Below are 25,096 nucleotides of genomic sequence, written 5' to 3'. Positions count from 1 at the left end.
CTGCTGACAGTGGAATTCAAACTCGCTATCTCCCAGGTGCAAGCTCAAAGGTGCGCGCACCTAACTGCATGGCCAGTTCGCCCAGTGGGTGTATTTTTGGTGTGAACTTGGTGCAGAAAGTGTCTGATTAATATACTTCATTTTTGGTGTAACTGTGGTGTAAAATGTTACTTCCCTCGTTGGTGTAAATTAATGTGAAAAAGTATGTGGTGTAATTATGGTGCAGTTTTGGTACATTTTTCATTGGTATTAAATCAGTGCACCCATTGTCACTTTTGCACCAAATTAGCTCAACAAATACATCACGTTTGCAGTGATTTTACACCATTAATAAACCAATTTGTGGTACAAACTGCTCTGCCAGGGGCTGAAAATCAGGTAAGTTTGGTTATAAAATAACCTGCCTGTTCGCAGTTCTGGTCTAAATTAAGTGAGGAGGGGGAGTTCCTGTACATCCATTGCTCCCTCTTTTCGCCCTGACTTGTCATTGCCAAGCCAGAGAGAGAGAACAAATAGGCTCTCTCCTCATGATATCGTAAGGGGCCTCTATACAGACAAGAAATGTGCTCCACCTATCAATACTTTATTTATTATAAACAGATTCACATCAGTACCGGTTTCGGCCTTCCATGGCCATCATCAGCTGGTATACTGTATTTACGCGAATAATCCCCGCCACCGAATAATCCCTGCACCCTAACTTTAGGTAGGCTTATTTTGAAAAAAATGCCCCAACTTTGATGCAAAAAAACGCATCTCAATTTCGTGCCTCAAATTTAAAAAAAAAATGTGTATTTACGCGAATAATCACCACCACCATATTCACACGAATAATACCCGTCACCGAATAATCCCGCACCCTAAATTTAGGATGGCTGATTTTGAAAAAATAATTCCAACATTGATGCAAATAAAACCCGCACCCCAATTTCGTGCCCCAAATTTTTAAAAAAGTGTGGGTATTATTCGCGTAAATATGGTATTACAATATTGTAGCCATTAGACATAATTTATGTCACGAAGATGTTATTATGATTAGAGTATCCGGATGTCTAATGAGGTTAAAAATAAATTATATTGTAGTAAGGTTTTGTCTATGTGGGGTTAAAGTAGTATCTATGATCAATGTGACAGTGAAGACTACAGTAAGCTAAAACTTATTAAGTGTACATTAAACATATTAAAATACTTAAAGGATAGTATAAAACACTTTAAACACACTAAAATATCAGGTACATGTATGTTAAAACACTTATTAAAATTTGAGAGTTTGTGTTGTGTCGAGTTCCTTCTTCAAGCTTCCTTATAGTTCTTGCACTTCTATGTTTATGTTAATTTAGTTGCATGAAGTGATCTTCGAGAATATTCTATTTGGCTAATATATTATGTCATGTTAATTCGTGGTGAAAGTGCTTGTCGTATACATTTTTCAAGTACTGTTGTGATTCAGCCGTTGATATACTTCAGTACTAAGTTTTATGGCAGACTGCAAAGTCTTGAGTTATAAAAATTTGATTAAAGGAGTTGTTGGTAGCGACCTCTCTGTCGTCTGTATTCGTGTTGTGGGTATTGCTGTTGTCTTTAAAGATAAGCTAGTATAAGTACAGTGTGCGTATGAAGGAATGCCTGAGGTGTGTGTGGAGGTGAAATGGGTACTTACTGCTGTTCCTGTGGAGGTCGTGTAGCGTTGTGTTTGACAGCTTTCTGTGTATTACTGCGAGTGCGTCTGGGACTTGTGTTAGCTGTGGAGTTTTAGATTATTTAATTTTCAAGTAAAACCTTGTCCTTGTGGAAGCTAGAATTGACTGGGAAGTATTTGATTCTTTCCAAAAAAATAAAAGTAATAATTGAATCGGGACGAGGAAATTAGACAGAAGTACATGAATATGATTAGTGAGAAGTTTGGAACAGTAGACAGTAAGCAGGTTTGGAATATAGAAAGTGAATGGGTGGCATACAGGGATGCTGTAGTAGAAACAGCAAGGGAATGCCTAGGAACAACTGTGTGTAAAGATGGCAAAAGGCGAACATCTTCGTGGAATGATGAAGTGAGAGCAGCCTGAAAACTTAAAAAGAAGGCCTATCAGAAATGGCTCCAAACAAGGGCCGAGGCAGACAAGGATTTGTATGTAGATGAAAGAAACAGAGCGAAACAAATAGTTGTTGAATCCAAAAAGAAGTCATGGGAAGATTTTGGTAATAACCGGGAAAGGCTAGGTCAAGCAGCAGGGAAACCTTTCTAGACAGTAATAAAGAATCTTAGGAAGGGAGGGAAAAAGGAAATGAACAGTGTTTTGAGTAATTCAGGTGAACTCATAATAGATCCCAGGGAATCACTGGAGAGGCGGAGGGAATGTTTTGAACATCTTCTCAATGTAAAAGGAAATCATCCTGATGGTGTTGCAAACAGCCAAGCTCATGGTGAGGAGGAAAATGATGTTGGTGAAATTATGCTTGAGGAATGGAAAGGATGGTAAATAAACTCCATTGTCATAAGGCAGCAGAAATAGATGAAATTAGACCTGAAATGGTGAAGTATAGTGGGAAGGCAGGGATGAAATGGCTTCATAGAGTAGTAAGATTAGCGTGGAGTGTTGGTAAGGTACCTTCAGATTGGACAAAAGCAGTAATTGCACCTATCTATAAGCAAGGGAACAGGAAGGATTGCAACAACTATCGAGGTATCTCATTGATTAGTATACCAGGCAAAGTATTCACAGGCATCTTGGAAGGGAGGGTGCGATCAGTCGTCGAGAGGAAGTTGGATGAAAACCAGTGTGGTTTCAGACCACAGAGAGGCTGTCAGGATCAGATTTTCAGTATGCGCCAGGTAATTGAAAAATGCTACGAGAGGAATAGGCAGTTGTGTTTGTTTCGTAGATCTAGAGAAAGCATATGACAGGGTACCGAGGGAAAAGATGTTCACTATACTGGGGGACTGGAATTAAAGGTAGATTATTAAAATCAATCAAAGGCATTTATGTTGACAATTGGGCTTCAGTGAGAATTGATGGTAGAATGAGTTCTTGGTTCAGGGTACTTACAGGGGTTAGACAAGGCTGTAATCTTTCACCTTTGCTGTTCGTAGTTTACATGGATCATCTGCTGAAAGGTATAAAATGGCAGGGAGGGATTCAGTTAGGTGGAAATGTAGTAAGCTGTTTGGCCTATACTGACGACTAGGTTTTAATGGCAGATTGTGCCGAAAGCCTGCAGTCTAATATCTTGGAACTTGAAAATAGGTGCAATGAGTATGGTATGAAAATTAGCCTCTCGAAGACTAAATTGTTGTCAGTAGGTATGAAATTCAACCGAATTGAATGTCAGATTGGTGATACAAAGCTAGAACAGGTTAATAATTTCAAGTATTTAGGTTGTATGTTCTCCCAGGATGGTAATATAGTAAGTGAGATTGAATCAAGGTGAAGTAAAGCTAACGCAGTGAGCTCACAGTTGCGATCAACAATATTCTGTAAGAAGGAAGTCAGCTCCCAGACAAAACTATCTGTACATCAGTCTGTTTTCAGACCAACTTTGCTTTACGGGAGCGAAAGCTGGGTGGACTCATGATATCTTATTCATAAGTTAGAAGTAACAGACATGAAAGTAGCAAGAATGATTGCTGGTACAAACAGGTGGGAACAATGGCAGGAGGGTACTCGGAATGAGGAGATAAAGGCTAATTTAGGAATGAACTCGATGGATGAAGCTGTACGCATTAACCGGCTTCGGTGATGGGGTCATGTGAGACGAATGGACGAGGATAGGTTACCTAGGAGAATAATGGACTTTGCTATGGAGGGTAAGAGAAGTAGAGGGAGACCAAGACGACGATTGTTAGACTCGGTTCCTAAGAATTTAAAGATGAAGAGGTATAGAACTAAATGAGGCCACAACACTAGTTGCAAATCGAGGATTGTGGCGACGTTTAGTAAATTCTCAGAGGCTTGCAGACTGAACGCTGAAAGGCATAACAGTCTATAATGATAATGTGTGTGTGTATGTTTGTATGTATGGATGTATGTATGTATGTATGTATGTATGTATGTATGTATGTATGTATGTATGTATGTATGTATGTATGTATGTATGTATGTATGTATAATCGAATTGTGCAGTCGAGTAAGGAACTAAGTCAAAATCGGCCATTTACATTTTATTGCCTCATTTACCTCACATAACCAAGCCCTATCGTTTGGTAAAGGAAAGAAATAAGTCAGCCTTCTCCTTGTGGGAGAAACAGTGGATGGACATCAGGCATATTCTGAAGAAACGCACTAAGTCGATGACTTAGTGCGTTTCTTCACCACTTGCAGTTCATGATTTAGTTCCATTCTTGGCCACACGTTGCATGCGATGTAGGTATAACAGGGGATATTTCAATTTACAGTGTTGGTACAACACAAAGGACAACATACTGGAGGGAAACAGAAATCGTCCGGTACATGGTGGGTTATAGTGTACAGTATTTCATTTTGTATCTCGGTGGATGACTAAGTGATCTTTTTATTACGTTTGAGAATATGACTCCAAAAAGGAAGGCACAGCCTCAGGGCCGTAAACATAGTGTTCTGAAACACGCAAGACTCAGAGGACTGACATATGTGAATAAACATGGGAGAGTTGTGGAAGGCAAAGAAACCAGTTCTGACTGCATGTAAGTAAGGATCTTGAGAAGTATTACTAGGGATTGTTTAGTAAATAATATTCTAACATACAACCAAACTTTCTACTCTTGTTATAGATAACAATACGTATGGTACAGATTTTTACTTAGTATTAATAATCTGTTATTCTTCTAGATACAGAAAGAAGTGCTTTGAGATTATCAACGAAGAGGCTCGCATGTCCGTTCTTTCCAAGTTTCTTCAACTTCCCAGTAAGGATGCACAAGATTTACACTTGCAGTGCCTCATCGACAGGAATGAAATTAAGACCGGAAGACCGAGGAATGAAAATTCAAAGCAGCGAGCAGCAAGTTTCACTTACTTTGTTGTGGATGGCAACAATAGAAGGAAGGTATGTCATTCAGCTTTTATGAGCATGCATGCCGTCACTCAGAAAAGAGTATTCCATATCACAATGCTTCTTCTTCATGGAGAAATTCCCAGGGACAAGAGAGGAACCAATCCAAATACCAGAAAGATACCGGAAGATGTCACTAAGTTGATATCCGATCATATTCAATCATTCCCTCTGAAATGGACTCATTACTGAGGGAAAGAAGTGCATTACTTAGATGCCCGCTTAACTATTAAAGAAATGCACAACATGTTTGTCACAAAATACCCGGAGTGTGGAGTCAAGTACAGCTTCTACAGAACTTATTTTGTTGAGAATTATGACTACCGATTCAGACAACCACAGATCGATGTCTGCAGCAAGTTTGAGGAGTTCACAGCTAAACTTAGGAGTCCACATATTTGTGAATCAGCAAAGCATGCAGCTCAGGCTGAATATGATCTTCATAAAAGAAGAAGCAGGAAATTCTACAGGTCTTTGAAAAAAAGTTGCAACACTATGCAGAACAAATGACAAAGTGATAGGCCTTGCCTTTCACTTTATGCAAAATCTGCTCTTCCCACACATACCGATGCAAGAAGTGTTTTACATGAGACAGTCGTGGGTGAATGTGTTTTGTATTCATGATCTTGCAACGGACAAGTGTGTTGTGTATATGTATCATGAAGGCCAAGGAAAGAAGGGTGCGAATGAAGTTGCTTCTTTCCTGAAAGATTGTATAGACGAATTTGTGTCAGAAAATGTTGATCAGTTACACGTTTTCTCTGATGGTACTCCAGGCCAAAATAAGAACCATACGGTCATAAGACTAATGCTAGGCCTGGCAGCTTCAAATCGATTTAAGAAGATTAGACAGTACTTTCCCGAAAGGGGTCATTCATTCCTACCGTGCGACAGGGACTTTGGGGTATTTAAGAAAAACATTTAAAAAGTAGACAGAGTTTATACTATCGAAGATTATATGGCAATTACTGTAAACAGCAAAGCACATGTTACAGTTAAGTTAGTAGACTCTAGTGCAGTATTTAATTTTGACAAGTGGTGGCCTGAGTCTTTAAAAAAAAGTGACTGTATCAGCTGAAACATCGACAAAGAATGCTCCTCGTGCTGGAAAGATTGCATTTTCTCCTTCTTCGTTTAAAGAATACAGATATAGGGCAGAGAAACCAGGAGTTCTTGTAGCACTTCCCTTCATAAACAGCATTGTGAAACATACGTTTCATCTTAGGAAAGGTAACTTTTGCACATTTTCCTTGCAACCAATGGCAGCATATCCAGAGGGTGGGGTTCCAATAAAAGCTGAGAAGGTTAAGGACTTGCGTAAACTGTTGAAATATGTTGCGAATGAGGATAATTTGGCATTTTATTTGGACATTACAGTATTACGCAGCTAATGAATTCCCCTTAGGTTAGTAGTCTCGGTTGTAATACTGCAGTTATTTGGCGCTTCAAGGTCATTTGTATTTGTTTTCCCTGTTTTTTTCTGTTGGATAAACTGTAAACAGTGCTTATGTATTGCATTATGCTATGTTTAATATATAATGTTTAATATATATTTAATAGTTCGTATGAGAGATTTATTCCCAACCCCCAAATTTTTTTCGGTGTTATTGGAGAAAGGAACTAAGTCAAAAAAGTTCAAATGGTCATAAAATTTATACATTTTTCTTGAACATTTTCCTGTTATCTCCGTTACATATCTAACACTGATCTAAATATTATATAAAATAATGGGAACTATTCATTGAAGCGTGTCGAAGAAAATCAGTTTTTTTGCTCTCCTGAAAAGTAGCAAAGTCTGACTTGGTTCCTTACTTGACTGCACGATTCTATTATATGTATTTACCCGTCACACTATACATATTGATGTACACAACTTCGGCAGTCATTGAGACTGTCACAATCAGCCCAGTGACCCCAAGAGCAGTGTATTCAACACTAATCTCTGTCATTTTATACTGTATACTTTTAAGCCCTTCTCAGCTCCTGTCTCAATGGAGACTGAACGTGGACTTAAACGGTATCAAGAATGTTACAGTTCGCATAAGAGACACATAAACAATGGATTTCAACATTAATATAGGTTATTTTCCATCATTTTTGCACGTCAGCCCCTCTCATTCCCCACCCCCAGCTGAGGCTGTGATTTTTCATCTCCATAGTATTTTTTCTAAGATGGTAAGTCACATGTGTACCAAGTTTCGTTGAGAGCAATTCTGGAACATACCCACATACAGTACATCCATAATATCCGTTATATTTACTTTCATTTTCACCCCCTCTCAACCTTGTAACCTGACAAACCCCAGTCAGATATTATTATTATTATTATTATTATTATTATTATTACTATTATTATTATTATTATTATTATTTATTCACGTGTATATTTCAATTATATGTGTATTTAGCCGTCGCGGCTTAGTAACTCTTTTTGGAACTCTCATTATTGTATATAATCTCGATATTTATTTGGGACTAGCGTGTTTAGTTCACTCAGTTTATCTCCTGGTTGTGTACCTACGTGACGATTCTCCGAGAGGATGTTTACGTGTTGACGGAGCTGAGGTAGAGTAATTCCCGGAACTGGGCTATTTTAAGATGCTGTTGTGTTGGCTTGGGCTAGTGTGGTGCAAGCACGCGTCAGGAGTTGGAAGTGGCAGCTTGCAGTGTGCAGAGGTGATACTGGTGGTAATCGGAGAAGTGTTTGGTACGAGTTGAGGGAAGAGGTCTCATGCCATGTTGGGAGTTTTTGGAGATCTTCAGTTGACGGAACCAGGAAGAGTGATGCTGCAGTGGGACAATATTCTATGGTTAAGAATATCTACATGAGGTAAGGTGTTGAGCCGTTCCAAAATACAGTATATCAACGCTATCAGCAAAAGGGAGTCCATTTTCGAAAAAGTCATGACTGCGTGTGTATAATATGCGTTTCGGGATAAACTGAGTTCCTATAGAGAGAGAGTTACTTCATAATATAGAGACATTAATTATTCCCATTAATATTCTGTTTATTTTGCTATATATATATGTTCAAGGGTGTATTACGACGAGCTATGCTCAGATTTTAAGATATATTCTGGTTTAATTGATTAAGTAAATTTGTGTGATATTAAGATATATTCTGTTTAATTTTATGGGTGGGGGAAAGTACCAGATGGACTCCTTTTCCAATATTATTTTCCAGGTATCAGCGATTCAGATCTCCTTGTTACAAGGCAACGACCCTGGAAAATGAGTCTCAACAGCTGGCAAATTTTAAGAATTATTTATTTGTATATTTATGGCTCCCAAATTCCATTAGTCATTATTAGTTTATATTTATTTAATAGAAAGGCTTCAGCCTCCATTCTGACTTAAGCATCAAGAGTGTCACAGATCAACTCTGTGACCTCGTAAAGAACAGATTCGACATTAATATAAGTAAAATATTGTTTATTTTTATATTTCACCATCTCTCCTAAGTGTGCTAGGGGCGTTTTACCCCAACAGTATTTTTTTCAGAGAGTAAGTCATACATGTACCAATTTTATATGAGGGCTATGCTGGATGAAAAATACATCCGTATTTTTGGTCATATTGAACATTTTCCTTTCCACCCCTTCTAATATCCATGCCGATAGGGGCTGAACAACGACAACCGGAGTGTCATTATTCACCTCAGCGACCTCGAAAAGTATGGAGTGTACACGAATATTTGTCGTTATCTATTATTTTTTATATTTCACCCGTCTTTGTGTGTTTTTTATAATTTACCCTCGCCCTTAGGGGTGCTAGGTGTATCTGACCCCCACAGTAATGTTTCCTGTATAGTAAGTCGTGTATACCAAGTTTGGGTTAGAGATATACTAGAGGATACACACATACTTCTTTAAACTCTGTCCCTTTGGACTGCAACACCCCCTTATAATGATGGGTGAATAACGTTCTGCAGAGAGCATCATAGGGAAGTGCGCACCAAGACAAAATTAAAACAAGGAGCAAAAGAAGCAAAACAATAAATAACACCTCAAAATATAAATGAGTAAGCAAGGAAACATGGAAGAGAGCAGGACCTAACCCATAAAATAAGGTAGAGGAGGGGATCACTAGGAATTGCGACGAACAACACTCAAATAACAGCAACTTTAAAATTTAAAAAAATATATATACTTGAAAGAAAATTCATTTTTACATATTATCAAATAAAAGAACTCTTTAGACCCTGATAAATAAAATGAATTATAAGGAATGAAAATCAAAATGGCACCCATAAAAATGGGGTAAAATAAACAATCTAGATATAAATAAAATTAATATTCTTTAAAATATAATCATTTCCTCATTTTAAAAAGAAAATCCTGGTGCACCAGACAGCTTAAACTTAACAAGTTACTACTAAGTGATCGTAAACAAACTTAAAATTTTAATAAAATTAACATCAAATTATTTAATAGAGGGCTTCCGACATACCCTAATGGAAGGATCATTTCCTGTAAAACCCACATATACCGAGCTCGATAGCTGCAGTCGCTTAAGTGCGGCCAGTATCCAGTAATCGGGAGATAGTGGGTTCGAGTCCCACTGTCGGCAGCCCTGTAGATGGTTTTCCGTGGTTTCCCATTTTCGCACCAGGCAAATGCTGGGGCTGTACCTTAATTAAGGCCATGGCCACTTCCTTCCAATTCCTAGGCCTTCCCTCTCCCATCCATCATCGCCATAAGGCATATCTATGTCGGTGCGACGTAAAGCAAAATGCATTTAAAAAATTTTTTTTTTTAAACCCCACATAACGTAGATCAAACAATGCATCAAATAAATGGAACTCCACACAACAATCGACCAATATGAAAACACATGCCACAAAGAAATTAAAATAATATCAACACAAATAAATAGTGAATTAAATCACCCCACATAGTAGACGAGGTAATTAACAAAAACACGACCCGTAATGAATAATGTAATGAGGCAGGACACGCAACCACAAGAACGAAAGCATACGATCTTGCCTCAATACCACAAACTATTTGTCGTTATATTCACAGCGGCACACACCAGCGTACGCAAAACCCCACGAGACAATAATCACCATGACAGTTGCGTAACTGCCACACGGCGCTAAGATAAGATAAGATAACCAACAATAATCAGAAGAGCAGATAAGGCCAAAGCTACGATCGCTCCACACTAGGGATGCCCAAAACCCTCAATTAAAACCCCAAACTTTACATTGTTAAGGAATTACATCTTTGAAATAAATGTGGGATTCTCCATTTCATAAAGCAATAATCAAATAAAACCACCCGCAGAAATGCAAGAAATATACAACTCTATTCCCTAACTATACGTATTAAACAAAAAATAAATGTACGAAATATTCAACTAAAAATAATAATAATTGTTACGGAGATATCCATGGTAGTTAGAGGTGAAAGAAGATGCGGGCTGGAATAGGTCTTAACTGCAAAATTAAAGTTAATTTAAAACTTTAACAAGGTTATATTTTCTTTTCAAAATCAACAAATAACAAAGTATAACAGGTACCAAGTAGCAGATCAACAAATTAACAAATTACAGATCGTTACAAGATTTGGGCTTCGAGCCCTAAGTTTAATTTCTGAGCTCTCAGCTCACAACCACAATTGCTAAAGGGCAGAAAACCCCTAAGTACAAGGAGCACTTGCTCCCAGCTATTAACCTCAAGCCTCTCTAAGGCACTTTTACCACAACACCATAAAGAGCTGACCCGCTCTCGATCTTTCAAACCTATCAAGGCAATAACAGACTCTTATCCAAACTGCCATCAAGGCATACAAAACAGGGGTATTTAATACCCAACCTACCGGGCCTTCGCATGTAGAAAACAAAACATCAGATTAAGTTACTGGCCCAAAGTACAGAAGGGATTGGAGGCGTAAACTTGCACTCCTAAATACACTTTTAAAACCTAAGTGGCTCTAGGCCGAAACAGGGGCTAATCCCAAGCTAGGGAGGTGACCCGTATGAGAAACCTTTACTACATTAAAGAAGAGAAGAACGGTTATGAAAACATAGTCACCTACTTTTCAAAATGAAGGGGAGTTCGAGAGGGTGAAGCACTCTCTATCCCGCTTTACAGTAAAAGATATTTGTAGATTTGACATAGGCAGAAAAGGAATTTACATTTTAAAAGATGGGTTACATATTAAAGGATTCGAACCTTCTCCGAGAGTTAAACTGCTGAGCTAGCAAGAAATAAAGATGTTAACAGGCCATTACCTTGTTGGAGATCTGTTGCCCGAAGAAAGAGGCGCGTCCTGCCGCCTGCTACATATCCACACACTAAGAAAGATGTTACTGAAGTGGCCCTGAGAGAAGAAAATCAGCAGTTTTTATACCCTCGTGGAAAGTTTGAGGCCTTTCATGAATGATAACAGCCCGCCCACAAACTTTTATTGGATAACAGCAAAAACTAATACACAAGACGAGGAAAAAACACCTTATTGGTGGAAAATTAATTACATAAATTTCTGATTGGTTACATTCAAAACAGGCGGAAAGAAAGGATTTATATTGCCAACCCACAAACCACAGAACAAAATTTACTAAAAACAAAGCTTAGGAATACAATATTTCTTCAAGAAAGTTCATTCCATTGCACCAGAGTGTATTACCATAGTTTTGGGTAGAGACATCTGTTAGAGATTGTCCACACTTCTTAATCATTGAAAAACAAAGGCAAATAAAAAACACTCAGTGACATCTTCTGAATAACCGTCGAATTAGTTCAGTAGTTAAAGTTCCAAGTTTCTCCAGTAGAGAACTTTCAGTTGGCGCAATATTTGAATTAGCGGCGTGGAGGTGTACTGCCCGGTACAGACCTCCCCCCCACAAAAGTCCTTCCAAGGGGTGACACAGAAGAAAACAAAAAATTTCTTTTTTTAAAAAGTCCAAGTTTTTGCTGATGAGTTGAAGAATTTAGAAGAGAAAAATATAACTTTTCTGTAGTCGGAGGATTCAGAAGTTGTTTGATATAGGTGGATGCGACTAGATTAAGTGCAGTTTTAAACCTTTTTTGTAGTAGATTTAGATGAAAGGTCTCTATCTCTATGTTGTAGTAGTTGAATTCAGAAGGGGAAAAAAACTTTAATTCTTGAAAAAAAAATTTTTGAGTCCACCAAATGTTAATTGGAGGAAAAATGTAGTAATTGCGGATATGAAATGTCCATGTAGCTTAAGTATTACTTAAGCTGTCGATTAATGTTGACTGTGAGAACTGTTGCCGCTGCTTGTATCCAGTGGAGACCGCTCGGACCCCTCAAGTACCCTGAGATACACCTCTCCCGCTACTATGAGAGAGGTAGTCGTGGTGAAGCACGCCGCAGACGCGACGATTGTTTACAGTCCTCGAGCAATTTGCAGGTGGTGCGCCACACATCAACCTTGGCCGGAAGGAGGACTCCGGCTCGCCGTACACTGGTTGACCTCACTGGAGTGGAGTGGGCCCGTACCCCACCTCAGTGACGGTACGGCGCCGCACCGCTGCGGGAGCACTGAAACATTAAGATCTCGGCGGCAGAATTTTTGTAGCAATGTAATGTTTTAGGGCACTATCTTGGAGTTGAGGCTGAGGGGCCAGCGGCGTGGAAACTTTTATTATTTGCCACAGGTGTGGTTTAGCAGGAGACGGGAGCGTGGTAATGGCCATATTGACGGGACAGCAGAGCAACTCTGGAGAGGGTTTTACAAAATAGTACAAGGTAGACAGACAGACATAGTGCAGAAGGCCATAAAAATAAAATCCAAAAATATAAGCTTTGGGGTTCATACTAGATGTTAGAGATCCAATGAACAATTAATTTACACCGGTTTCACCTGAGACAGGTGAACCCTAAATATTCTCTCGGTGGCTGGGTTGCTCACTAACAATGTCACCGGCGTTAAAAAATCCAAGACGGTACACGGCCCATGAAATCTGGGGGCAAGCTTGCCCGCGGGAACAAAATTCTTGACCATAACTTGGTCTCCTACTTTTAAGTTGGTGGGCCTCCGTCCACGATCATATCTTTCCCTAACCTTTTCATGAGAAATTTTCAGATTGGCCTTGGCCTTCTTCCAAAGATCTCTAATATTATCTGGATCTATTGCCTCTGGTAGAATATCACTAAGAGACCAAAGGTTAGCGAGTGGCGAGTTGGGTACGAACTTCAACATCAAAGAAGCTGGAGTAAACTTATGAGATTCATGAACCGCCGAATTCAAAGCAAAAGCTAACCAATGCAGGGTCGTGTCCCACCTAGAATGATCTTCATGATGATAGGCAATAAGAGCCGACCTCAAATTACGATTGACCCGTTCAGCTAGAGATGGTCGAGGATAGTAAGCAGAAGTAGTCACATGAGAGATGGACAGATCAAAACAGAATTTACGAAAGAGATTGGATGTGAAAGCTTTAGCATTATCTGAAACAATATATTGACACGGACCAAAAGAAGCAAAAATAAAATTTAAACAAGAAATAGTGGACTGAGCGGTAGCCAGCTTAGTCGGAAATAACCAAGAAAATCTTGTGAAGCCATCTACACACACAAGGATGAACTTGTTGGCATTCCCCTTTGACTGGGGGAAGGGTCCTACGTAGTCGATGTAAAGACGTTCCATGGGGCGCGACGCTTGATGAGAAGACAAGAGCCCTTGCTTAGTGGACATGGTGGGTTTACTAAGCCAACAAGATTTACAAGCCTTTACCAATTCACGGATTTCTCCGTCCATACCCTTCCAGATGAACATTTCACGAATCTTTTCTGTAGTTTTGAAGATACCTAAATGCCCCTCCAATGGGGTCTCATGATAGTACCTGAAGATCATGGGCACGAGAACAGCTGGAAGCACAACTTTCATCATCTTATCATGCCTTGACCGGCAACATAAAACACCATTCCTCAGTACATAAGGGACGACGTGTTCCCCAGAAGAAAGGGTTTCCATTATTGGAGCCAGCTTCGGATCTTCACGTTGATGTTTTTCAATATCCCTAAAGAGCATGGGAGCATCAGTTAGAATGGCATTAACCTCAGGTAGTATGGACTCGGGAGGTGAAGAGCTATCAACCTGTTCAGGGGTCTCTACATCATTAGAAAATATATGGCTTAGTCCGTCTGCCACAATATTTTCAGTACCTCTTATATGCCTAACATCAAATTGGAATGCCAAAATTTGGATGGCCCACCGGGCTATACGACCAGTATGACGCGGCCTACCTAAGACCCAACTTAAGGCTTGGTTGTCTGTCTCCAAGTCGAACTTGACATGTTCCAGATAGAGGCGAAACTTTTCTAGAGCAAACAAAACTGCTAAACCTTCAAGTTCGTAGATGGAATACTTGGATTCTTGGGCCGATAATGTCCTAGAGGCATAGGCAATGGGTCGCCTCCCTAGTTCAGTCTCTTGAAGAAGGACTGCAGCTACCGCCGACGCGTCGGTTTGGACGATGAATTTCTTACAGAAATCAGGCATGGCAAGAACAGGGGCATTACACAGAGCTAATTTGAGATCTTCAAAAGCGGCTTGTTGAGAAGGTCCCCACTCAAATTTGACGCCTTTCCTACGAAGTAAGTTCAAGGGCGCCGCTCTATTGGCGAAATTTGGAATAAATTTCCTGAAGAAATTCACCATACCAATGAACCTAGCAATCCCTTTGATGTCCTTGGGAGGTTTGAAATCACGGATGGCCTGTGTTCTAGAATGATCTACAGCAACACCATCGGGCGACACAATATGCCCTAGAAATGATATAGAAGGCTTAGCAAAAGCGACTTTGGACAACTTAACTGTTAACCCTGCCTTACGAAGACGATTAAGGACCTCTTTCAGATGATCAAGGTGTTCTTCAAAGGTCTCAGAAAATACGACGACATCATCCAGGTAATGATACAAGTACTCAAATTTTATGTCGGAGAAGACCCTGTCTAGCAGTCTCGTAAGCATGGCTGCCCCCGTGGGGAGCCCGAAAGGCATGCGGTTGTACTCATACAAATTCCAATCTGTGGCGAAAGCAGTCAGGTGTTAAGATTCCTCTACTAACGGTATCTGATTATAAGCCTGATTAAGATCTAAGATGGTGAAGAATTTAGCCTTTCGAAACCATGAAAAACAAGAATGAAGGTCTGGAAGGGGCACAGATTGTAACACCACCTTCCGATTGAGAGCCCTATAATCAATCACAAGCCTGAAGCCACCTTGGGGATTCGGGACTAGAAAAATAGGCGAAGAATACGCCGACTTAGAGGGCCGAATAATACCATCCTTCAACATCTGATCTATGATTTCCTTCAAAGCTTTCATTTTAGGTGGAGACAGCCTATAAGGCGAAAACCGGACTGGAATCGAATCCGTAACCTCAATCTTGTATTCGATAAGGTCAGTAACACCAAGAGTATCAGAGAGCACCTCTGGAAACGACTGACACAACTTACGAATACTATCAGCCTGATCCTCAGGTAGATGTCTAAGATCTAACAACATCTCATCCTGGGTAGGCGAAATAGATGAACATGACACAGAACTACATTTTAGTAAAGAGATTTTGGAATTACTATCAAATTTGAAAGTGCACGACTTGCTCTGAAGGTCTAGCACTAGACCGGTGTGAGACATGAAATCAGCTCCCAATATAATGGGGCAAGACAAGTGCTTGGCCACAAACAGTTTAAATTTCCAAGTAAATTTAGATATACGAATTTTGGCATACAGAAAACCTAAAATATCTAATGGGGATGAGTTTGCCGAAACATAGCAAACCAAAGTCGAACAAAAATCAGGAAGTTTACAAACAGTTTTCAATTTGGAATACCATTCAGCCGAAATAATGGAACAAACACTGCCTGAATCTAAAAGAGCAGTTACAGGCTCATTATTCAATTCAATTTTGAGAAATGGTACAGGTGCGGGGGTGTCCGCCGCAATCCTAGGACATTCTTTGGGACATTCAAATGGTAATGTAGAACAGTTCTGACTTTTTCCTGCATTTTCGTCGGATTTAATTTGTGCTGAGCCTTGAAAGGATGAATCTACTGACTCAGCCGGAGCCACTAGTCACTTTTGATTATTGGTGGAAGTTGCACCCGAAGTTGAGCATGAGGGAGTGCTGTTAGCATTAGGGCAGTTCTTGGCAATATGTGAAACCGCGCCGCATTTAAAACAGCCTTGGGATGACCCTGCTCCATTCCTTGTCCCACTAGATTTAATTACTGGACACTTGTTCCGAAGATGGTCAGGTGACCCACAAGCATAACATTTACGGGCAGTGAAGGTTCGGCGAAGTGGGGGACGAAAATTACTAGAGGATGGAGGGGGTTCTTTCCCGACACGCAAGGTATCGGCGTATCTAACTCCTTCCGCTGAGACAGCCATAGCCTCTAACTCGGCAAAAGTTTGCGGAAGCAACGCAAAGCACAAGTATGACCTGTATGATGGAGAAATGCCTTCCACAATGGCCTGTACAATCTGATCTTCAGGGAAGTGAAGAGCAAACACCCTCGTATAGAATTTAATATCTTGGATGAAGTCTGCCAAGTTTTCATCCAACCGTTGTACTCGGTAGTAGTACTTTTGAATGAGCGATGACCTAGCTCGAGCGGGGATAAAATTTGCCAACAGGTGGGCATGGAAGTCCTCTATGGAGGATTGTTCAGCAATTGCCCTCACTATCTTGTCTGAGAGAACACCAATGGAATAGGGATAAATAATTTGCAGAATTTGACACGGCAAAAGAGAAAAAACAAGAGCATGATCCTGAAACTCAACAAAAAACCTTAAGAATGAAATAACATCACTGGTAGAGTTAACTGAAAACTTAGAAATCCCTTTGAGCAACATAGCTAAAGGGTGAGGCAAACTGCTAAAACCAGGTGACGTGGTAGGAAGGGACCTAAGTGGGGGAGAAGCAGCTTCAGAAGGTGCATTATTCAACACAAAGGGTGGAATGGATGTGCGACGAACGGACTCAGTTTCTAATGGAACAGAAGTTTGTCGGGCTTCTACAGATTTTGTACTTTCTTCCCCCGCGGGAGAATGCTCCTCGCTGACAATGTTTACCAGAGTGGGTTGGTCGGTTTTGGGGGGGGCTGCCCCAGTTAACAATCGGCTAACCTTACTGGACAAATCAGAAAGGTTTTCAAGAACAACACTAGCTTCCTTCCTTTGAATGTCATTCAACTTAAGAGAGAGTAGATCAGTGACCCTATTGTAAAAATGAAACAATCTAGCTTGCACCCGTTTAAGTTGATTAGGTGATGGATCATTTTCTTCAAAAAAACTAACTACAGATGCTAGCTTAGTAGTATTGTCAGTGATCGTGGAGAGAGCGTCGTCAATCTCTTTCTCTCCCAACGTGGGGATGGAAATAGGCAAATCAAGGGACTCTTTAAGCTTGTTAGTATCTACTGCAACCGTGCCTCCAGATTGCACATTTCTAATTGTTAATTTATAGATCAATTCCTCCTTGCGCAAATAGCCGGGATGGAGGACGTCACGAGGGCCGGACATGTCGAAAGAAAAATTTTAGAGCAATAAAAAAAAATTCCGGCAACTGAGAAAATTGTTAGAGTTCGAATCGGAAACAATGTTTAGCCATCAAAAGAGGCTAATTTGAGACCCATTCAACCACGCTCTGCTACCACTTGTTACGGAGATATCCGTGGTAGTTAAAGGTGCAAGAAGGTGCGGGCTGGAATAGGTCTCAACTGCAAAATTAAAGTTAATTTAAAACTTTAACAAGGTTATATTTTCTTTTCAAAATCAAGAAATAACAAAGTATAACAGTACCAAGTAGCAGATCAACAAATTAACAAATTACAGTTCGTTACAAGATTTGGGCTTCGAGCCCTAAGTTTAATTTCTGAGCTCTCAGCTCACAACCACAATTGCTAAAGGGCAGAAAACCCCTAAGTACAAGGAGCACTTGCTCCCAGCTATTAACCTCAAGCCTTTCTAAGGCACTTTTACCACAACACCATAAAGAGCTGACCTGCTCTCGATCTTTCAAACCTATCAAGGCAATAACAGACTCTTATCCAAACTGCCATCAAGGTATACAAAACAGGGGTATTTAATACCCAACCTACCGGGCCTTCACGTGAAGAAAACAAAACATCAGGTTAAGTTACTGGCCCAAAGTACAGAAGGGATTGGAGGCGTAAACTTGCACTCCTAAATACACTTTTAAAACCTAAGTGGCTCTAGGCCGAAACACAGGGGCTAATCCCAAGCTAGGGAGGTGACCCGTATGAGAAACCTTTACTACATTAAAGAAGAGAAGAACGGTTATGAAAACGTAGTCACCTACTTTTCAAAATGAAGGGGAGTTCGAGAGGGTGAAGCACTCTCTATCCCGCTTTACAGTAAAAGATATTTGTAGATTTGACATAGGCAGAAAAGGAATTTACATTTTAAAAGATGGGTTACATATTAAAGGATTCGAACCTTCTCCGAGAGTTAAACTGCTGAGCTAGCAAGAAATAAAGATGTTAACAGGCCATTACCTTGTTGGAGATCTGTTGCCCGAAGAAAGAGGCGCGTCCTGCCGCCTGCTACATATCCACACACTAAGAAAGATGTTACTGAAGTGGCCCTGAGACAAGAAAATCAGCAGTTTTTATACCCTCGTGGAAAGTTTGAGGCCTTTCATGAATGATAACAGCCCGCCCACAAACTTTTATTGGATAACAGCAAAAGCTAATACACAAGACGAGGAAAAAACACCTTATTGGTGGAAAATTAATTACATAAATTTCTGATTGGTTACATTCAAAACAGGCGGAAAGAAAGGATTTATATTGCCAACCCACAAACCACAGAACAAAATTTACTAAAAACAAAACTTAGGAATACAATATTTCTTCAAGAAAGTCATTCCATTGCACCAGAGTGTATTACCATAGTTTTGAGTAGAGACATCTGTTAGAGATTGTCCACACTTCTTAATCATTGAAAAACAAAGGCAAATAAAAAACACTCAGTGACATCTCCTGAATAACCGTCGAATTAGTTCAGCAGTTAAAGTTCCAAGTTTCTCCAGTAGAGAAGTTTCAGTTGGCGCAATATTTGAATTAGCGGCGTGGAGGTGTACCGCCCGGTAGAATAATAATATAGTTTTAAGAAAGGGGTGGTGTTCAGTGCAAACGTAGTAATTAGGTCGGAACACGAATAACAGGAGGCCGAAACACATGAAACAAAGCACAAAACAATAATATGAGAATCACAACATCAGAGAAAAGACGAAAATGTGCACCACAATGAACGCCGCAATATGAATATGAAATATACAAATAGAAACAGCACATGTTTCAAGAACTCAGCGAAACACATGCAGATACACCAGAAATAGGAATAAACCAAAGTGAAACACAAAATTTGGAAAAAGCAAGGACGAATTTTGACGGTTACCTAGAGCAAATAATGCACTACGCCTTTACACTTCACACACTTCAAGTATGAACGTCATCACCCAACAGTGGCCTAATTTCACTTACAATAAAAACACTTATAGAATACAGTAAATCACACCAAGAAAGTTATATACACAGTAATAAAACCTAAAGGTGTACCTTCGTGGTGATCAATTATGCTCAGGTAACCTACTCGTGTTATACCTAATTACTACTGCACCCACAAATAAAAATAAGAAAAAACTTACATAATAAGCACAAATATTCTTAAAATACTGTACACAATATTAGTCTTACTCGCTAGGCGAGGTATACCCTCCTTTATTAACCGATTCCAATCGGTTCAGTCATAATAATAATTTGAGTAGCAGCGCAGCCGTTAGCCATGGTGATTAGCTTCCAGTCACGAGCAAGTCCAACAGCAAAAAGATACATTCCACACTCCGCCACTTGGCGCGACACAGTCTCAACACTGCTACACGCTCTGGCAGAGACCGCCGAAACACACAGAGAAGTTGCTAGTCATACTCATAGATGGCATAGAAGTCCATGTATCTGTTCACCATGTAATGATACCTCGTAGAAGCACTATCCAAACAGAAAACTATGTGATGAAAAGTCACAATTACCACGTTTAGACTGAATAGATGACCAATATTCAAACAGTTCAGAGCGTTCATGCATTAATTAACCCAAGTCTACCAGATACAAGGTTTTAAGTCATCCCATACTCCAAATGGTGTTGAATTACAGTTTCATATGATCGTGGTATAATCACAGCTGAGTACAGTAACTAGGCCGTGAACACGATGTCCGTAGAGAAATTAAATAATTCATCAAAATTACAAGTTCCGATGAGAGACACCATATAAATATATGTCGCGTAGACAGTAGATTGTTCAGATTATATGACATAACAAGCGTATTTAATAATATAACGCTTCAGGACATTTTATTTTCTATACCGGTTCTAACTCGCCTGCCGATTAGGACTAAACTTAACCTTAAACGGCATCCAGAGTGTCACAGTTCATCTCAGTGATCCTCAAAACTACGGATTAGACACAGATATCGGTCGTTTTCGTTTAATGTTAATATTTCAGCTCTGCTTTAGAAGCTAGGGTCCTCTTACCCCAAAGGTATTCTTTTTTCTAGACAGTAGGTCCAGTTTTGGTTGAGAATTATGCTGGAATATACACATATACGTCCATTATCTTGGTCATTTTGGAAATTTTGTTTTTCACTTCTTCTCACTGCTATGCGAAAGGAGGCAGAAATTGGACTTCTAAAAAATTCGGAGTGTTACTATTCATCTCAGCGACCCCGAAAAGAATGGATTCGACACTATTTTCAATTATTTCAACATCTCATCCCCTCGTGGGTGTGCTAGCGTTGTCAAACCTCCACGCACTTTGTCTCCTGATAATAAGTCATAAGTGACTAAGTTTGTTTGAAATTGCTCCCGTAGTCCCGAAAAGTATGGATTCAACAATAATATTGTTACATTTTATCCCCTTGTCTAAGGCTTCTAGGGGTGTCTTTCCCCCACAGTATTTTTTTCTAGATAGTACGTAATATTTGTACCAAGTTCAGCCGACAATTATATTGGAACACACACAAACATCCTTAAACTCGTTCATTTGGATATTTTCTTTTCTTCACTTCTTCTCATCCGCCTGCCAGTTGGGGATCAACTTGGACTTACAACGACAACCGGAGTGTCACTATTCATTTCAGTGACCCCAAAAACAATTTTGATGTGACCCTATTTTTATTATTTTTATATCTCACCCTTTTCAACACCTACCCCTAGGGGTGCTAAATTGTCATAACCCCACGCAATTTATCTCCTGATAGTAATTCATAAGTGTACCAAGTTTTTTTGAATCGCTCTGTTAGTCCGGAAAAGTATTATTGTTCGCTTTTAGTTACGTATATAAATCACCCCTCCTCTAGAGGTTCCAGGGGTGTCTTATCATAAACTGCTTTCTCCAGATAGTAAGTCATGCTTGTATCAATTTTGGTTGAAAGCTACGCTGTAGCATACATAGGCTACGGTATGTCCATTATTTTGGTCATTTTTGAAATTTCTGTTTTACCCTTTCTCCCCCTATGCCAAAGGGGGATGAAATATGATCTATAAAAATCCGAGTGTCATTATTAATTTCAGGGAACTGGAAATTATGGATTCGAACTATTTTCATTTATTTCTACTTAACACTTCCCCCGCGCCCCAAACCCCAAAGGGGACTGAACTTGGACTTATAAAATATTCGGAGTGAGACGAATTATCTCAGTGCCCACGAAAACTACCGATTCGACACTATTTTAGATTACTTTTTATATCACTCTCCCCCCTTCCCCACCTCGAAGGGGATGAACTTGGACTTTAAAAAATCCGGAGTGTCACTATTCACCTCTGTGACACCAAAACCTATGGATTCGAAACTATTTTCGATCATGTTTATATATCACTCCCCCATAATCCCCACCATATAGGGGGATGAACATGGACTCATAAAAAATCTGGAGTGCCACAATTCACCTCAGCGACCCCGAAAACTATGGATTCGATACTATTTTCGATTAATATTTATATCTCAAATCCTCTCGCCCTCCCACAATAAAGGGGCCTGAATTAGGACTTTAAAAAAATCCGGAGTGCCACTAATTATCTGAGCGACCACGAAAACTGTGGATTTGACGCTATTTTCTGTTATTTTTGTATAGCTCTCCTCCCTCCTTCCCCCAGCCCCCGAAGGGGCTGAACTTGGTTTATAAAATTCTGGAATGTCACTGTTCATATCTGCGACCCCGAAAAGTATGGATTCGTCAATACTTTTGATGATTTTTATATCTCGCTCCCTCTCTACGCAAACCCGTAAGGATGCCTGGGGTGTCTTACCCCCATGTGATTTGTCTCATGATACTAAAAATCCGGAGTGTCACTATTCATCTCAGCGACACCGAGAAGTATGGATTCAACACTACTTTCGAAGATTTTTATATCTCACTCCCCTCGCCCCACCTACCCTAAAGTATACCTGGGATGTCTCAACCCCACGTGGTTTGTCTCATTACACTAAAAATCCGGAGAGCCGCTATTCATCTCAGCGACCCCGTCCGGCTCCTTGGCTAAATGGTTAGCGTGCTGGCCTTTGGCCACAGGGGTCCCGGGATCGATTCCCGGCAGGGTCGAGAATTTTAACCATAATTGGTTAATTCTGCTGACACGGGGGCTGGGTGTGTGTGTCCTCTTCATCATCATTTCATCCTCATCACGACGCGCAAGTCGTCTGCGGGAGTCAAATCAAAAGCCCTGCATCTGGCGAGCCGAACTTGTCCTCGGACACTCCCGGCACTAAAAGCTATACGCCATTTCATTTCAGCAACCCCGAAAATTGTGGATTCGACACTATTTTTGACTATTTTTATATACCACTCCTCCCTCGCCCCTACCACAAAGGGGGCTGAACTTGGACTTATAAAAATCCGCAGTGTCACTATTAATCTTGGCGACCCCGAAAAGTATGGATTCGAAACTATTTTCCATAATTTTCTTATATCACTCCCACCTCGCCCCCCACCCCAAAGGGGGCTGAACTTGGACTTAAAAAACTTCCAGAGTGTCACTATTCATCTCAGAGACCATGAAAAATATGGATTCGACACTTTATTGAATATTTTATTTGTCACCCCCCTCGCCCCCGCCGCCACAATGGTTACTTGGGGTGTCTTACCTCCACGCGGTTTGTCAAAAGAAAACCGGAGTGTCACTTTTCATCTCAGCGACCCCGAAAAGAATTTATTAGACACTATTTCCCATTACTTTGATATATCACTCCCCCCTCTCCCCCCACCCAAAAGGGGGCTGACTTGGACTTTAAAAAATCCGCAGTGTCACTATTAATCTTGGCGACCCCAAAAAGTATGGATTCGACACTATTTTACATAATTTTCTTATATCACTCCCCCCTCGCTCCCCACCCCAAAGAGGGTTGAACTTGGACTTAAAAACTTACAGAGTGTCGCTGTTCATCTCAACGACCATGACACGTTTTTAGAATATTTTATATGTCACCCTCGCCCCCCCACCCCCTGCGTCTCAATGGGTACGTGGGGTGTCTTCCCTCCACGCAGTTTGTCGAAAGAAATCCGGAGGGTCAATATTCATCTCAGCGACCCCGAAAAGGATGGATTCAACACCATTCACCATTCATCTCAGCGACCATAAAATGTATGGATTCGTTACTTCTATTACATGTTACAAATTTCATGTTTGGTCCGTATTGAAATGTACATCAGTTTAAGATATTACCAAAATTTATTAGGATCAACCTATTCAATACAATTGAATTTCCAAAGTTAGGACTTACATCATCTTACACTAAAATTTGAAGGGACATGTTTCGCCCTTTATAAGGGCATCATCAGCCTTTTTACACTCATACTTCAAAGATAAAAATCAGGATCCTGATTGTCATGGTAAAAAATATAAAAATGAGAATATAAGATTGGAAATGAGTATTATACAATGTGAGAAATTGTTATGAGTTCTTAAATAATAATTTACAATTGAAACTTCATTTTAAATGTTTGTGAAGGAAAGGTTGAAGTTGGTATGATATTACACTAGTAATTTTAAAATATTTTATAAAATAGACAAACTAGGCCTTATCCACATAATAACAACAAGGTGTATGGCTAAAGTTGCCGTATCAAAGTTCGAGTGAAATTTGGCTGAAAGCAACTTGATTTACATGTTGAAGAGAAGGTTAATGGACCTTAGTAGCCACTTAAGATGACACTGAAACTTTCTTGTTGAAAACTTGTGATATTAAACTATAGTATGGCGCTATGTAGGTGATAAAGTTGGATCCATTAATCCATTAATCTAGTTATTTATGAAGTGGGTTCGCGGTCTCCTTAATTTTGTTGAAGGAGTGATAAAAAGTTCATAATTGCATGTTGCCGTATAGATCTTTGCTAACTGGGGTGGTTATTAACTCTTAGACTGATAGTTAAATGGGAACATTCTTAATTGTTGTTGGCTGTAGTTTTAAATATAGATTAACTATTGAAGGATATATGGTGAAGAATGTTCTCGATTTTTGTGGTATGAACTGGTTGTCTGTATGGCGAATGAAGGAATGCCAAAGGTGTGTGTGGAGGTGAAATGGGTACTTACTGCTGTTGTTGTGGAGGTCGTAGTTTTAGGTTGGGATTTTATCTTGTGGATGTTTTGAGAGCTTGCTGTGTACTACTGCTATTGTGTCTGGGACTTATATTAGCTGTGGAGAGGGGTATGGGTGGAAGGGTAGGAGGAGTGGCTATTGTGGGGGTAGGGGTGGGGTTAGGCTTATGATTCATCGGTCTTTTGAGGCGTGCTATGTTCTGTTTGTTTACTATTTTGAGATAGTCATTTTTTAATGCAGGAATGGCTTTATCAAAGATGATGCTGGTGTTCTCTGTAATGTCATTAATATTGTGATTGGGATTGGCGTATTGGTCCAGGGAAATATAGAAATTTTCTGTTATTTTGAGCAGGGGCCCTTAGAATTTATGTTTAATATCGTCATATCATTGTTGATGTCTGTGAAACTATGCTTGTATTCTTCTACATGCTGGCCTATTGATGAAAAATGGTTGTGTTTTACTGCGTTTAT

The 25,096-nt window shown here is 39.9% G+C and overlaps 1 protein-coding gene across 6 annotated transcripts in view; it reads left to right on the top strand.

The window, feature by feature from the left end:
- Positions 1-25,096, top strand: part of LOC136883564 (rRNA N6-adenosine-methyltransferase ZCCHC4) — a 155,760-nt gene that overhangs the window by 114,582 nt on the left and 16,082 nt on the right. The gene's annotated exons all lie outside the window — the stretch shown is intronic.

This window comes from Anabrus simplex, chromosome 1, assembly GCF_040414725.1.
Source record: "Anabrus simplex isolate iqAnaSimp1 chromosome 1, ASM4041472v1, whole genome shotgun sequence".
Taxonomy (NCBI): domain Eukaryota; kingdom Metazoa; phylum Arthropoda; class Insecta; order Orthoptera; family Tettigoniidae; genus Anabrus; species Anabrus simplex.
Note: the sequence above shows the minus strand (reverse complement) of the source record. Positions and strands in the feature narration are given on the sequence as shown.